This window comes from Camelus ferus, chromosome 34, assembly GCF_009834535.1.
Source record: "Camelus ferus isolate YT-003-E chromosome 34, BCGSAC_Cfer_1.0, whole genome shotgun sequence".
NCBI lineage: Eukaryota > Metazoa > Chordata > Mammalia > Artiodactyla > Camelidae > Camelus > Camelus ferus.
The window spans coordinates 11,588,903-11,603,602 of NC_045729.1; the positions used below are offsets into that span (position 1 = coordinate 11,588,903).

Genomic DNA, 14,700 nt, shown 5'->3' on the forward strand with positions numbered 1-14,700 from the left:
AAAAGAGGGAAATGACAAAAGGGGAAAAAAATAGGTGTAAGGGCCCGAGGAGGAAGACGAAGGCTGGCGGGTCTCTGGCAGGTTTACTGCCCGTAGGTTGGTAGCCACGAATTGCGCTCCAGGACCCGGTGTAACTGGAGCGCTCCCTCTGCCCGGGGCATCAACTCTTGCCCGGGGCAAACCTCTCCTCCCGCTCTATTCCCCGGCCCGCGTCTCCCAGCTGCTAGTCGGTCCTGCTAGGGCACTTCTGGAAACCTGTCGGCGGCTCTGAACCTCGGTCTGACTTTGATCCCGGCCTTGATAACTCGGCGCGGGGCCCTGCCTTCTCTCCTCCCTCCCCTCTCCCGCCCACCATGGCCCCTCCGGCATATTCGCCTCCAGCGCTGGGGTCGACCAGATACTCTGCCGCTCGGCTGCCGCCAAGACCCGGAGAGTGGAGCGGGCTCCGGGCCGCGCGGCGCGCGCTCGCTGGCTCGTTCCCCGCGGGGTACTGGGCATGCGCGGCGCGCGGCCGGCTCGGGCGAGCGGGCGAGCGGGCGAGCGGGCGGGCAGCGCCAGAGTTCCCCGGCGGCGGCGGCGGCGGGCGAGGCGGTCTCGCCGAGCGCGAGGCCGGCGCTGTGCTCGCCCCGGAGACCGCGTCTCCTCGGCTGGGCGCCGACGGCGGCTGGGCGGCTCGCGGAGGATTGGGAGGGCGCGGTCCGCGTCGGGGGCTTTCTCCCGGCCTCCTCCCGCCGGCTGTGGGCTCGAGGCGCCTCCGGGGGAGCCGCGGCCCCGAGGGCGGATCCGAGGTAAGAGCCCCTCGGCGAAGAGCGCCCGCCGGGGTCCGGCGGCTCGGAACCTCCGTCGATTTTCGGAATCCGCCTTTGTGTGCCCGGGGTGGAGCGCTGCCAGGCGCCGCGTCCGCCTTCATTCACTTTGACCGCTTTCAACTGGTGTCGGGAGCCAGGTGTGCGAGGGCGCTGCTGCCGGAGCGCGTCCGCGCGCTGGTCCTGGGGCGCCGGAGCGGGTGCCGACCTTCGGCCGCCCGGCCGCCACGCCCGGGGCTCCGGGAGGGGTGGGCAGAGAAGATTCACGGTGTCCTTGTCATATTTCCCGGTAACCTGAGCTGCCGCAGATACACCTGCGCTTATCTGGTCTGTGGGGCGACTCCAGAACGAGCGTATTCTTCTCCGGGCTGGTCTTAGACTTGGGGTTTGGAGACCGCCCTCCCCATCCCCAAATCGGGGGGGGGGGGATTCTTTTCCAATAGACACTTTCCGAGGAGGTCCCACGATCGCCCACCCCATCAAATTTCAAGACGGATCTTTCTTTGTGCATAGTTGTCACTCCTAATTCCTGCTGACTTTCCTTTCTTAGCTTGCTCCCCTCCGCTCACTCACCATTTTACTTTTGGGGAGACGGCCCTTCTGGTGTCTTTGTCAATTAATGTCCTTTGGAGTGGATTCCAAAACCCTGTTCGCTCCTCCTATGCTCTCACTTTCTACTTTCCTTTCGAGGACTACCTGTATGCAGAGTCTATGCACGGATTGTCCCCTCCCTTTACATTGTTTCTCAAATCCTTCTTTGCCCGTGGTACCCATAGCGCTTTAGGGGTAGGTCACTGAATTAGGTATTGGGCTTTGAAATCCATGGACATCAAGAGCAGTAGAATGGGAACCCACTTTTATAAAACATATTTTAGTGAAATGTATTATTACTTTCCCTTTTAAGGTTTCAGTTCTCGCCTTGCCTCTGATAATAAAAAGAATAGCTAATTATGTTAAGTTCAGATAAAACTTGATTTCAGATGCACGTGAATAGTTTGATTTTGGCTTTATTATTTTTGGGGAGGTAGAAGAATTAGGATTCCCAAAAGGATTCTTTATATACATATAACAAAGTAACTGTGCTGTGTATTGCTTCTAATTTATTTCCCTTGAAAGGATACCGTTCTTCTACAGCGACTTGGGTTTTGGAAAGTGTACACTAGTAATTTAGATCGTGTGGTCATTGAAAATTAAAGTCAGTGCCATCCTTTCTCACCTAGTATAGATTTTCACTTTGGAATTGGAGTTTTCTGGATATATTACTATAGTTCTTAAGTTGCTGGTATGGAAAATTTTTGGTCCTGGGTTCACATTTTTACTTACCAATTTGAAAAATAATGCCATTTATAGACTTGGCATGTAAGGGGTAAGGTAGAATGTGTCACAGATATAATAACATTTTATAAAATGCCTTTAGTGCAGAATTCAGAGATTAAGACTTTTAAAAATTCCACAAGTCGTTCACTTCAGAGCAGAAAAAAAGGAAAGAAGAAAAGATAACTTGCTTTTAATTCCACTATTGTGAGTTAACCACGGTTCACAATATTTGATACATTCTCTTTGTAATCTTTTTTTTCCTCCCACTTTCCGGTGTCATTGAATATCATTATATGGCGATTTTTAACTTTTTATTAATAGTGAAGGAATATTTTAAATTGTAGTTAGGGTGAAGTTTCTTTAAAATGGTTTTTGTTTGTTCCCTGTCAGGAATCTGATGTCCAATTTTGAACACTTTGCTTGTTTCTGATCAAATGTAAAGATTGTGTTTTGTTTTTATCTCTAGCTTTTCCTGCTTTTAATTTTTTATTTATGCTGATAGTTTTTAGATATCAGTCCTTTTCTTTTTTATGCTATGACGTAGGCTTCCTACTCTTTGCTTTCAGTGTTTTTAATTGATAGATTTCAAGTCCTAGTCCTTTCCTTTTCTTACATTACATACACACACGCTCGCCCACTACTTTTTAATTCTTCTCCACATTCTTCTGTTTTCATTTATCTCCTTTAATTCTGCAGCAGCTCACTTGAACCATGGTTTGTATAAGAAAATATAAGATCCAGGATAAAAAGATGATAGTCTTTCTCAAGGTCTTGCTTTAGATGCTTGAAGTTTTGTTGGATATTTTAGCACTGATTTGATTTAGATAAAATTTAAGTTAGCTTTTCTGAGTTGTACTAAACATGTTTGGTAGTTATTTGGATCATCACAAAACAGCCCAAGTTAATGACAAGTTACAAACCTTCAGACATCTGCAGTCACATGTAAGGGGAAAAGGTGGAATTTTTGTTAAAGTACTTCATTATAGTACATCCCTGCTGGGAATTACTGCATGAAATTGTTTGCAGCTGTTAGTGATTGAAAATATTTTCTCAAGAAAAATTCTGTAACAGAATAGTTGTAAACATTTGAGACGTAACATATCCAGGGAAGATGTGAAGTTCTTCTGTGCCTCACTACAGCCTATTCAGTGTTTTCTAGATACATTCCTAAATGGTATTTTAAAAAATATATATTTTATTTTTTAGATTTACAGAAAAAGTGTAAAGATAGTAAAGTGACTTCTAGAATACCCTCATATTTAATTTCCCATCTTACTACTATTCTACATTAGTATTTGTTACAATTAGTGAACCAGTATTGGTACATTATTATTAGCTCAAGTTCGAACTTTATTTAGATTTCCTTAGTTTTTAGTCTAATGTCCTTTTTCTGCTCCAGGACCTGCCACCTAGGATGCCACATTACACCTAGTTGTCACATCTCCGTAGGCTCCTCTTGGCTATGACAGTTTGTTAGACTTACCTTGTTTTCAATGACTTCCACGGTTTTGAGGAGTACTGGTCAGGGATTTTGTAGGATCCCCTCTGTTGGAATTAGTCTAATACTGTTCTCACGATCTGAGGTTTCTGGTTTTGGGGAGGAAGATCACAGAGGCAAAGTGCTGTTTTTACCACATAGTATCAAGGTTCTATTAACATGATTTGTCACTGTTGATACTGACCTTGATCACCTGGCTGAGGCAGTGTTTGTTAGTTTTCCTTACTGAAAAGTTACTCTCTTTCTTTCCATGCTGTTTCTTAGAAGGAAGAACAGTGTACAGCCCATCCTTAGGAAGTGGAGAGTTATGCTTCTCCTCCTTGAGGGAGGAGAATTCTGGGAATTTTTCTGTGTGGCAGATTTGTCTCTTTCCCCCATTTATTAATTTACTCAATCATTTGCGTATATTGGTCTGGGCTGCTGGGTATATGTTTATACTTTGGGTTATAACCCAATACTACTTAATTTTGTTCTTCAAATAGTTTCAGCTTTGGCCATTGGGAGCTCTTTTCAGTTAGTTTCTGTGCTCTTTTGACATATCTCCATTAATGTGAGTTTTTTTTTTTTTTTAATAATTTCCTTACTTTCTAGCATTAAAAGATGCTCCAGGATTATCTTGTATATTTCCATTTCCTGCCCCAGGCCTAGAGTCAGCCAGAAAGAATCTGGTTCATTTTCTTGGGAAATGGTGTTAAAAGCCAAAATCTGGGTGCTAGGTGTTCATGTTGCTGCTGGGGTGTCATTACTTCTAGTCTCTCATCTGACAGCAGGAAATACATATGTGTGTATACAAACCTCTGTATATACACTTACCTATACATGCTTCTCTGTATAACAGTGTGTATCTGTTTTAAGCTGACTATGAGTTCATGTGGATATCTCTTCCTGTACCTCATCATTCTGGATTTCTCTTCTTGCTTATCTATGCAGTCACTCCAGCAAGGTGAAAAAACCTGGCTCCTGCCATCTACCATCCATTTACTTAAATTTTCAATTCCATTACACATGGATAGTGGTATCAAAGTTGTTAACCTGTACTTCCTTTACAGAGAAGGGGAAATAGCCTGATCCACTAGAGTACAGTGCTTATGTGCAGTTCCTTTTACAGGTTCCACTTAGCCTTACAGATTCCACTCCTTTCCCTCCGTCCCCTTTAGCGAGGTTATTATACACGTTTATGATACGGTTAGATACTTTTGTCACAGTCTGCATTCCATTCTGGGATCCCCTGACCTTCTAAATGATTTCTTCAAAATTTGCACACATTCAATTTCACTCTTTGTCCTGTAAAGTTCTATGGGTTTTGGCAATGTATAATTTCATGTAGCTATCATTATAGTATCAAAATATCATATAGAATAATTTCAACACTTAAAAATCCCCTGTGCTTCACATATCACTCCCTTAGCCCCCTCCCTCTGGCAACCACTGTTTTTGTTTTTGTGTTTTTTAACTGTCTCTATAGTTTTGCCTTTTCCAGACGTCATATAATTAGAATCATATAGCCTTGGCACAATGCTTCTTTCCTAAGAATATGCTTTTAAGGTCCATTCGTGTCTTCCTCTGGCTTGATAGCTCATTTCTTTTTGTCATGTAATTATATTACATTGTATGGATATATCACAGTTGGTGTATCTGTCCATCTTTTGAAGGATATCTTGCTTGTTTTTGGTTTTTGGTAACTATGATTAAAACTGCTATGAATGTTCATTGGCAATTTTTTGTGTGGACATAAGTTTTCAGATCAGTTGGGTAAATACCTAGGAACAAGGTTGCTGAATCATATTGTAAGATTCTGGTTAGCTTTGTAACATATCGCCAATCCATTTTCCAGAGTGGCTGTATACCTGTTTGCACTTCCACCAGCAGTGAATGCAAGCTCCTTGACAACATTTGATATTATCAGTTTTTTGGATTTTATCCATTCTAATTGGTATATAGTGATAGCTCATTGCTTCAATTTTCCATTCCCTAATGACATTTAATGTTAAGCATCTTTTCATATGCTGTTTCCATCTGCATATTTCTTTTTGTGAGATGTCTGTTCTGAACTTTTGCCCATTTTTTAAAAATAGGGTTGTCTGTTTTCTTATTGTTGAATTTTAAGAATTCTTTATATCTTTTTGATACAAGCACTTTATCAGATATGTGTTTTGCAAAATTTTTTTTCCAGTTTCGCTTGTGTTTTTATTTCTTTAACAGTGTCTTTACAAAGCAAATGTTTTTAATTTTAATAAAGGCCAACTTACCAATTTCATAGGTAGGCTTTTGGTGTCGTACTCAAACACTCAACACCAAAACCACGGCCACCCAGTTTTCTCTCCTCCCACTGGAAGTTTTACAGGTTTTCATTTTACTTTTAGGTTTATGATCCGTTTTGAGTTGATTTTTTGAAAGGTGTAAGGTACGTATCTAGATTCACTTTTCTGTCTGTGAACTTCCAGTAAATGTGATTTTTAAGTTAAGTAGATTATAAATTAGGTTTAGGATGGAAAGGAAAGCATTTTTATTTGATTTTTTTAACATGCTTTGCAAAATTTCTTAAAAGAAACAACTGAGAAATGACTTGGAAACCAGAATGGAATAGTGCCTGGACTATATGCGGAGGTGGGTTCCTGGACATTGTTTGTAAGTCATTTCCCTCTTCCTCACGAGCTCAGAGATTCTTTGTGAGAAGTAGAATCCTTAACACAATGACATATGCCAGTTCTTTGAGATCTAATCGTAGAAATAATCAATAAATCTTTATTTTTCACAAAAATGATCTGAAATAAGGGATTTGCAGGGTGTATGCCAAGAAGAGGCAGATGATATATGCACCATCTAGAACCCTGAGACTTAACTACATGGGTGTGAATCTTATCCCATGCCCCTCGTCTTGCCTCTTTTCAAGTGGCTTTTTTCAGGTACCTTTCTTTTGGTAAACACTTTGTGTTACTGACACTGGGGCCAGAAGTACTATTGTAATTACAGTTGACCGGTACTCTCCAGGTAGCATCTGGAGAGATCAGAAATCATAAAACTAGCATCATTGGTATGGCAGGTGTTACATGTGGTATCCCTTTCAACTCTTGTAAGAGCCCTTTAGGGCGAGTCTCCTTATTTCCGTATTACAGGTAAGAAAGAAGCTCAGAAAGATAGAGCAGTTTGTCTGTGGTCTGTATGGGGGGAAAGGGACAGAGTTGGGATGGAAATCCTGATCTTTCTGACTTCAAAACCCATGTCCTTTTCACTTTGCGATGCTGTCTCTTGTGAAAGAAAAAGTGCAAGGATACTATCAGGGTGGCCTTGACTTCATTGTTTTCTTTAACGCTGTACACTGCTTAAATGACTACTGATCTAAACAAGAATGGCTTAAAAGATTGTGTTTTTGAGATCCGTGGAGATGCTTTTAACTTTTTTTTTTTTCCCTATTGACTGATCTGCATCCCACTGACCCAGAAGTGTGAGGTGTTGGAACATGTTTATAAAGAATGAGGTTCCCTTAAAGGGAAGAAATTGCCGGAGACTAGGAAAAACCAAACAAGCAATTAGCTAGTTGTTTATCACTGTCCCCTGTTGAATTACGTTTCTGGAGGACAGGGAACTGAGTCTCAGTTGTTCTCAGCACAGCACAGTGCATCACATGTAATGCGCACTCATGAAATGTTTGCTGGTTGAAGTCAGCAATAACTCTTATGCTCTTTACAGATGTATGTTTAGAATATTCAGAAGGGGATGAGTTTTTCTTCACAGGGGAAGTTGAACATAATTGCATTTCATTTATTCGTTCATCGTGTATCGAGCATTTGTATTATCGAATACCTATTCTGTGCCAGACACTAGAAACAGAGAGATGGACAAGACAGGATCTCTGCCTTCTGTCATCAGGGAACCCAGAGACTGGAGGCACCCAGGCAACCATCTCAGTAGAGTGTGGAGCTAAGTGGAGTACATATTAAGCAAACAAGCAGTGGACTTTGGAATCAGAGAGACCTCACCTGCCTTGGTGTTCTTATCTACGAGGTGGAAATGATAGTAGTACCTACTTGGCACAGTTGTTGGGGGTAGACTAAGTGAAAAAAAGAAAAATATATATACATAGTGATATTTATATCTCAGTACATAGGAGAAGGGAGAGGCTCACTGTGGTTGAAGGAATCAGAAAGTCTTTATGGGGGGATGTGACATTTGGTATTTATAGGATAAATTTTTGAGATCAAGAGTGAGAGTATGAGGTGGGACACCAGGGCCTTCCAGGCAGAAAAGTGAATACGTCTGACACGTGTAGAGCGGGTAGGCATTCCGCACATTCTCACACATGGAGCCTACCAGACCATTAGGAAGAACTGAATAGCCAGTTATTTTTCATTTTTATAAGTAACTATACAATAGAGTATTCACTGCACTGGAGTAGGAGAGAATAAAGGTACCAAACCTGTGTTAAGAATTGCATGAATCCCTTCTTCTAATCATATGACTCTCTGAATGTAGTCCTTTATGTGGTCGATAAATTCTCATGTTCTTTTTCAGTCCTGTGACACTCAAGTGATTTTATTAAGAAAGAGCACTTGTGTGTTTTGGGTGAAATCAGAGGTCCTGTCTCAAACCATTCTCACATTTAGTAGCATAGCAACATAAAAATCTAGTGTCCCACAAAGGCAGGATCTAGTCCTATTTGAGCCAATCCTGAATTCTAAGACCCATGAACAGTTTCTCAGCAGAACTTGAAACATAATACTTGGGAATGTGCAAAAATGATTTGTTAGGTGAATGAATTATGTGCTTGATAGAGGTCAGAGTTCTGTAGTTGAAAGATTGTTTTTAATATAAGGGGAGAAAAAAAAGGAAAGAGAAAATAGGAAAAAAACAGATCAATAGAAGGAAGAGAAGTTTATATTTAAGTAGAGGGGAAAAGATATTTTTAAAGTCCTCTGTAGAAGGCTATTGATAAGAATTTCATTTTATTCAGAAAATCTTTTATTAGCACCATTAGAATATTGTCCCTTATTCTAAAAATGCATGCATATAATTGATATATCTATTGGTTTAATGCAACAATAGAATGTTTCCAGTGTCTGAAATATGATGTTTGTGATCATTAGACACTCTAATTTTTTCTGTGGATTCTAATATTTTGTAATGTTTTGTAATATTGTAATTGTTTCTAATATTTTTCATTAGAAAATAAATGTTTTAAAAAATATAAGCCACAAAACAAGTCCATAAAGAAAAATATGGGTAAAATTTGTCACTTTTGAGAAGACATTGAGCACCATTAAATTTTCTACAATAATTTTTGACATTTGAAGTTAATGATAATTTTAGACATGAATATACAATAAGATGGTTATAAGTGTATGTTGATTTTAAATTTGAAGATATGCTTGTGATGATAGAGAAGATACATTTAACTTTTATATATGGAAGAAAATAGAAGATTATTATAGCTATGTAGATCTTTTCCCCCAAATAAGCGTGCTCATGTTGTTTGTGTTTGTGTGTGTGTGTGTTTGTGTGTGTGTGTGTGTGTGTGTGTGTAATCTCCTATTTCTCTTTCCAGTGTGTTTTAAAAACACTTAACTGTTTTATGACCAACTGTATATTGGGATTTAAAAATATTACTCTTTAATTTAGAAATATTGACTTAGAAACCCTATTTTTAGGTTGATTTGTCTTTACTATTTTGGTGTGTTTCTTTATGTTAGCAGAGCTTCTGCTGTGAAGTCTGTTTAGTTTGTGAACTACCCGCTAGGTTATATGTGTACTTTTACATCGCAGGATCCTTTTAGTCAAAAGAGAACATTAATTTTGTTGGTAGTTCTTTTATTTAGCTCTTTTGTGGGACCTTGTTAGACTCTGAATAATGTAAAAGCAATAGAATTCTTTCTGTGATAAAAATCTAGTCATTAGGCCAAATCTTGGAGCATTATTCATATGATACTCATGCATATAAAAGTGTAGAATTAGTATGTATGCCTGAAGGATGTATATTAGAGCGGGTGCTTTTAATTATGGAGGAAAATAGCCCTCTGAAGATTTTAATGTGCATGACTTCACAGATTTGCTTAAAGTCTTATCTTTTCTCTTTTTAAATGAATGAGCCAAGATAGCCAAGATAGCCAAGCCGGAACAATAATGTGTGACGAATAATATAGAATAAAAATGTTTGTAACTTCATTTAAATTTAGGAATAATCAGTTTCCTATTTTTTTTTTTTTTTGGTCCATTAGGATATTTGCTATCTTCATAGAATTACAGAATAAATTAAGGGTTGAAAGTGCCATCTCTTCTTTTTATGTTACTTTACATTTTCATGTATTTCTCATCCAAATGACTGAAACAAAAAGTTTCAGCCCCATTTATGACAGCGTCCATGCACTTGGCTGAATTTCACATTTTTCAGCTTAATCTTGACTCGCTACTTTCCATGGTCTTATGAAGAAAATAGTCTTATAAAAATCTTGAGGCAGACAAACGACCACATGGGTTTCCCCACGGCACCCCTTCTCCATCCAGCTTCCCTCCTCCCCGAGTTACACCGTCCTTCAGCCCCAGTGTCCGACAGCTTTTTTCAGCGCTCAGATGATGTTAGTTGAAAAGTGTATCTTTCATAACTTTGCTATCTTTCCAGTTACTATTCGAACTCTTTCTCACTGCCGGGTGAGATCTCAGCCAGGGAGAGTGAAATCTGAATAAAAGAGACATTCATGGTGCTTATGACAGTGAAGGTTAAGTTTAGGCTGTCGGAGAGCTGGTAACAAAGGAGTGATTGTAGCCCTCATCACCTTCATCTTCTTTGGGGAGTAAGTACATCATTTTGGAAGGAGTAAAGTCTCATTATGAGGATAATGAAACCTTGTCCTGAGTAAATACATTCACAGTGACTAACTTCAGCTGGAATGCATCTTAAAACCATTCAGTTTTTAAACTAATGAGAAAAGATCCACCCTGGTTTTGTTTGTAGATTAGAATATATGCTACTGACTTTTTTTTTTTTTTAATATCTTGTTCTGTAGGAGCCCCTTAACACTGTAGGAAATTTTAGAATTTGAATTCAAATTTATGTCTTTCAAAATTGTAGAATAGATAAACAAGATTATACTGTATAGCACAGGGAAATAGACACAAGATCTTACGGTAGCTCACAGCGAAAAAAATGTGACAATGAATATATATATGTTCATGTATAACTGAAAAATTGTGCTCTACACTGGAATTTGACACAACATTGTAAAATGATTATAAATCAATAAAAAATATTAAAAAAGTGAAGCTATATAATATAAAAAAAAATTTTGTATAGAACAATCCATGGTCTTCTAAAGGGTCTTCAAACAGGAATAAAAGTAAGTTCTCATCTTACCTCCAGAGTCACCCCCACCCCCGCCTTTACCTTTGTCTTTATCTATGATTGTTTCCATTTTCTCTCTGCCAGGCAATGAAATATTTGAAGTATGATTTTGTGAGCTATCACTGTACTACAGAAGAGGAGGCTTGAGAATATGGAATAATTTAACCCAACAGCTACCAATTATATTTTCTGTTATATGTATGCTTTTTGTAGGCATTTATGTGGTCAAACTAAGATTCCAAACCAATGCATTAAGTGGTAAAATGATTGGGAAAACTAGTCGTGGTAGAATCTGATAATAAAATTGTTTGGCAACAGCAAAAGTAGAAATAGTGAAATTTGTCAAGAACCCACAGGCCATTTTTACCACTAGTGTGCTGTCCATGAGCTACATACGGGGAACTTCTATTTTATGTACTGTAAAGAACCATGAGTCACTTGATAGAAGTATATACTAAATATTTATTCAATAAATAAACATTGCATAAAAGTCTTTGGGTTCCAAGCTATTCCTATTCTTGCAAGATTTAACAGATCTTGCTAGCTAACGTTGATTTTATTAGGCTAATGTGGACATTAGTTGGATTTTGGACATTAGGTGTAACACATGCTTGCAATCCATGGTGGCTGATTTAGTTCTGTGATGCTGAGAGGGTAGATATAAATTTGAGGGGGAGCTTTTAGATGAGGTAGTTGATCAAAAGCTGCTGGGTTTTTGTCTCTTCCAAAGGAGGACGGAAGTGTATAAAATTTTACAAGGAATTGACTTGAGAACTTGGGTTAATTTTAAAGGCAAAAGAAACTAAATTAGGTGTATTTTTTTTCCCTGAAAGAACCTTTAAAAGCTGTGATCACCTTAGCTTCCTATTTCCCCCTTACTCTTACTAAGTTTTTGTTATTACTGTCGATCATAGCAGTCACTGGGAAGGAGAATACTGGGGTAAAATTACTTTTAAAAGGAGAATTATTGAAGAAGGATGTGTACACAAATGGATATTGAATGTAATAAAGTACATATAGAACTGTTTTTTGTATGTGAGGGTGAGTTCTGTTCATTGTAGTGGTGATAGATCTTGTTTGATTCATTTCAACGTTCTCCAGTGATCCTTTTGTGATATGCATATATGAGACAGTTATGCAAGAATAAGGATTTGGCTAAACCGTTAGCCGCCCCGCTGACATGATTCAACCCAATCTAATTTCTTGTTCTAACAGTTCTGGACATATACTGCTTTATTTAATAGGAAATAATTTTGTTTCAGTGAAATTTATCTGTCAATAAAGAAATATTAAATGAATGCTTATATTAGTAAATAATCAAGATACTGTAATTAAAAAGACAGGCAAGGTTGCTGTCCTTACTGAGTGCACAGTGTCAGAAACCTAGATTAAAAGAAGCATAAAAAACTTAAAAGAAGCATCAAATTCTAGATAAATGGTCAAAAATGTGGAAAGTAAAGAAAATCTTTCTGGCTTCTTTCTCTCTCCCTCTCTCCTTCCTTCCTCTTTAGTTTCTAAGAGAGTGAAGGTATTCACATTTTGTGTTATATTTTGCAACACATACTGATATTGTAGATTTATAAAATAAGTTCATTTCCAAATTATGTATGATTTTATAATAATTCCACAAAAGAACATCTGTTATTTATGAACAGCTTTGAGAAAAATTACGGTATATCAGTACTCCTTTTGAAAGATTTTTCAACTGTTAAGTTCAGTTTAAGATCAGATCAGACAAATATGGTTTGTGTTAGTTTTATAGACACTACTCAGTATTTTTTTCTTGGAAACTTTTAGGAATGAAGAAGTCATTATTCATAAAATGAAGTCATACGAAAGATCTCAGGCTGGTTGTAAAGTGGTAATCTTTAGAGATGGGGAAACATTTTATTTCTTACTGTGAATTTGGAATGTGGGTAACTTTAAGACCCTCTGTCATCTGAAGCCTTTGCATTTTATTTGCAAGAAAGAAAGATGGGGACTCCTCTGGTGGAGCCCAGCACTTCCTAACACCCCTCGCAGATTACACACCACTGAACCCATCCCCACACTGTGTTTGGCTCATGTGTTTCTCGTTAGCTACTATGAATGAAAGATTCATAACTATCTATTTCAAACAACTTGCTTATTTGCATTACATAGAGCTTGTTTGGAACAGGAGCAAGAATTGTTTTTAAATTATAAGTCAGCATGTATGGGTTGAGCCATGATTGACACTGGACTTTTAAAAAAGTCAATTCTGATAGAATAAATATATATCAAACCATCGATTACTCTGTGGGCTACAGAAGGATTAGAGTGCCTGCCTGAGTTTTCTCCCTTTCTTAGTGATTTGGGCCAGATATTTTTGTGGCTATTATAGAAAGCCCTGCTAACCTTCCCCTTATCGTGCCTACCTGACGGTACATGACAGGATCACGGAAAGGAGGAGAATAATTAGAGTCCCTTTGGCAGCCTCGTCACCTGATTTTCCCACCTAACTGAGAGTTACAGCTGGACGCTGATAGCTTAAATAATCCTAGGCTTGTATACTAGTTGGGGGGATGGGGAGGGAAGAAGGAAGGGGTAGACATTTAAATCCATCTATGCAGGTTTGCTAAATCCATAATATAGAAGCACTTTTGTTCCAGAAGAAAACTTAATTCATTAGTTCCTCATTTTGGTTTCTCCTTCTTATATGTTAGCAAGTCATTACCAAACAAATCATGGCCAGAGGAGCTTTTTTTTTTTTTTTTTTTAAATTGATGACATACTAAAAGTTCGTTATTTTGGAAGATATTTTCTTAATGAAAAAAGTAAAACGTGAATGAACTGGTAAGAGATGGTGGAATCATTTCCATGCTTTTCTGCTGCAGTGAATTAGTTTGTGCATTTCCAGCAGCAGTCTGCAACCATCCGAATAAAACGAGGCTGCTTTTCTCGCATCAGGCATTTTATAAATACACATCGTTGATTATGTTATTAAAGTCATATAAGAGTTCCAGCCTTTGTTATCCATTTCATAAGTAGTTTCTACAAAGATGAGAATTTTAGATACCAAGGTGAATCAGTTTTGTCTCGTCGCACACTGACTTCTAATCACCATCTCACCTCTTATAAATGCTTGCGAGACACGGATGGGAACTTTTTTCTTTTTCTCAGGTATGTATATAGTTCCTGTTGTATGCTATGTTGAAACATCCTGTCCTGAGATTATTTGCTGGATGATAAAACTGATGCAGACTTTGGTTAGCTAGACTTACTAAAATCACACGATTTTTTTTCTGGTAAGTATTTGAGCTTAGAATACTTACTTGATTCTACCATACCATGTCTCTCTTCCCACTCCTAACACTTTACCTTTCTCCAGCATCTCCTGAAGGGACTCCAAAACCCAGTTCTAAAAGATTTCACGTGTCTCTCTTTAACAGGTAATGGGTCCCAGGCATAGCTTTAATCCCAAACTGCATGCAAGGGTCTCATTTGTTTTCCTTCTTCCTGTGAAGATGGTGGAAGTTCTTGGACCTCATGACTGCCTTCTAATTTTCAACTTGACTTAAACCAAATTGAAGTCAGAGAATCATTAATAATCAAAATGAGTAACACTGGAATGTAACTTTAATCATTTAGGTCTCTGTCTCTTATAAAATGTATTATGGAGTCAGTTTAAAATGTTACTCTTCTCTCATGTGTCTGGGTGTGTGAGAGTGTTGATATAGTAGGCTTCTGGAGTTCATGTGCTCTTGGTGTGGTTATTATGTGTATCT

At 38.6% G+C, this 14,700-nt stretch overlaps 1 protein-coding gene across 5 annotated transcripts in view; it reads left to right on the top strand.

Annotated features, from left to right (window-relative positions):
- Nucleotides 1–416: 416 nt before the first annotated feature.
- EPS8 (epidermal growth factor receptor pathway substrate 8) overlaps nt 417–14,700 on the top strand; it is a 148,072-nt gene continuing 133,788 nt past the window's right edge. For 2 of the 5 annotated variants that reach the window (XM_032473096.1, XM_032473097.1), the window contains exon 1: nt 665–788. The gene's annotated coding sequence lies outside the window, so the exon portion shown is untranslated. Of the gene's footprint in view, nt 789–14,700 lie in introns of all 5 variants that reach the window. The other 3 variants (XM_032473094.1, XM_032473095.1, XM_032473098.1) reach the window with 3 other exon arrangements.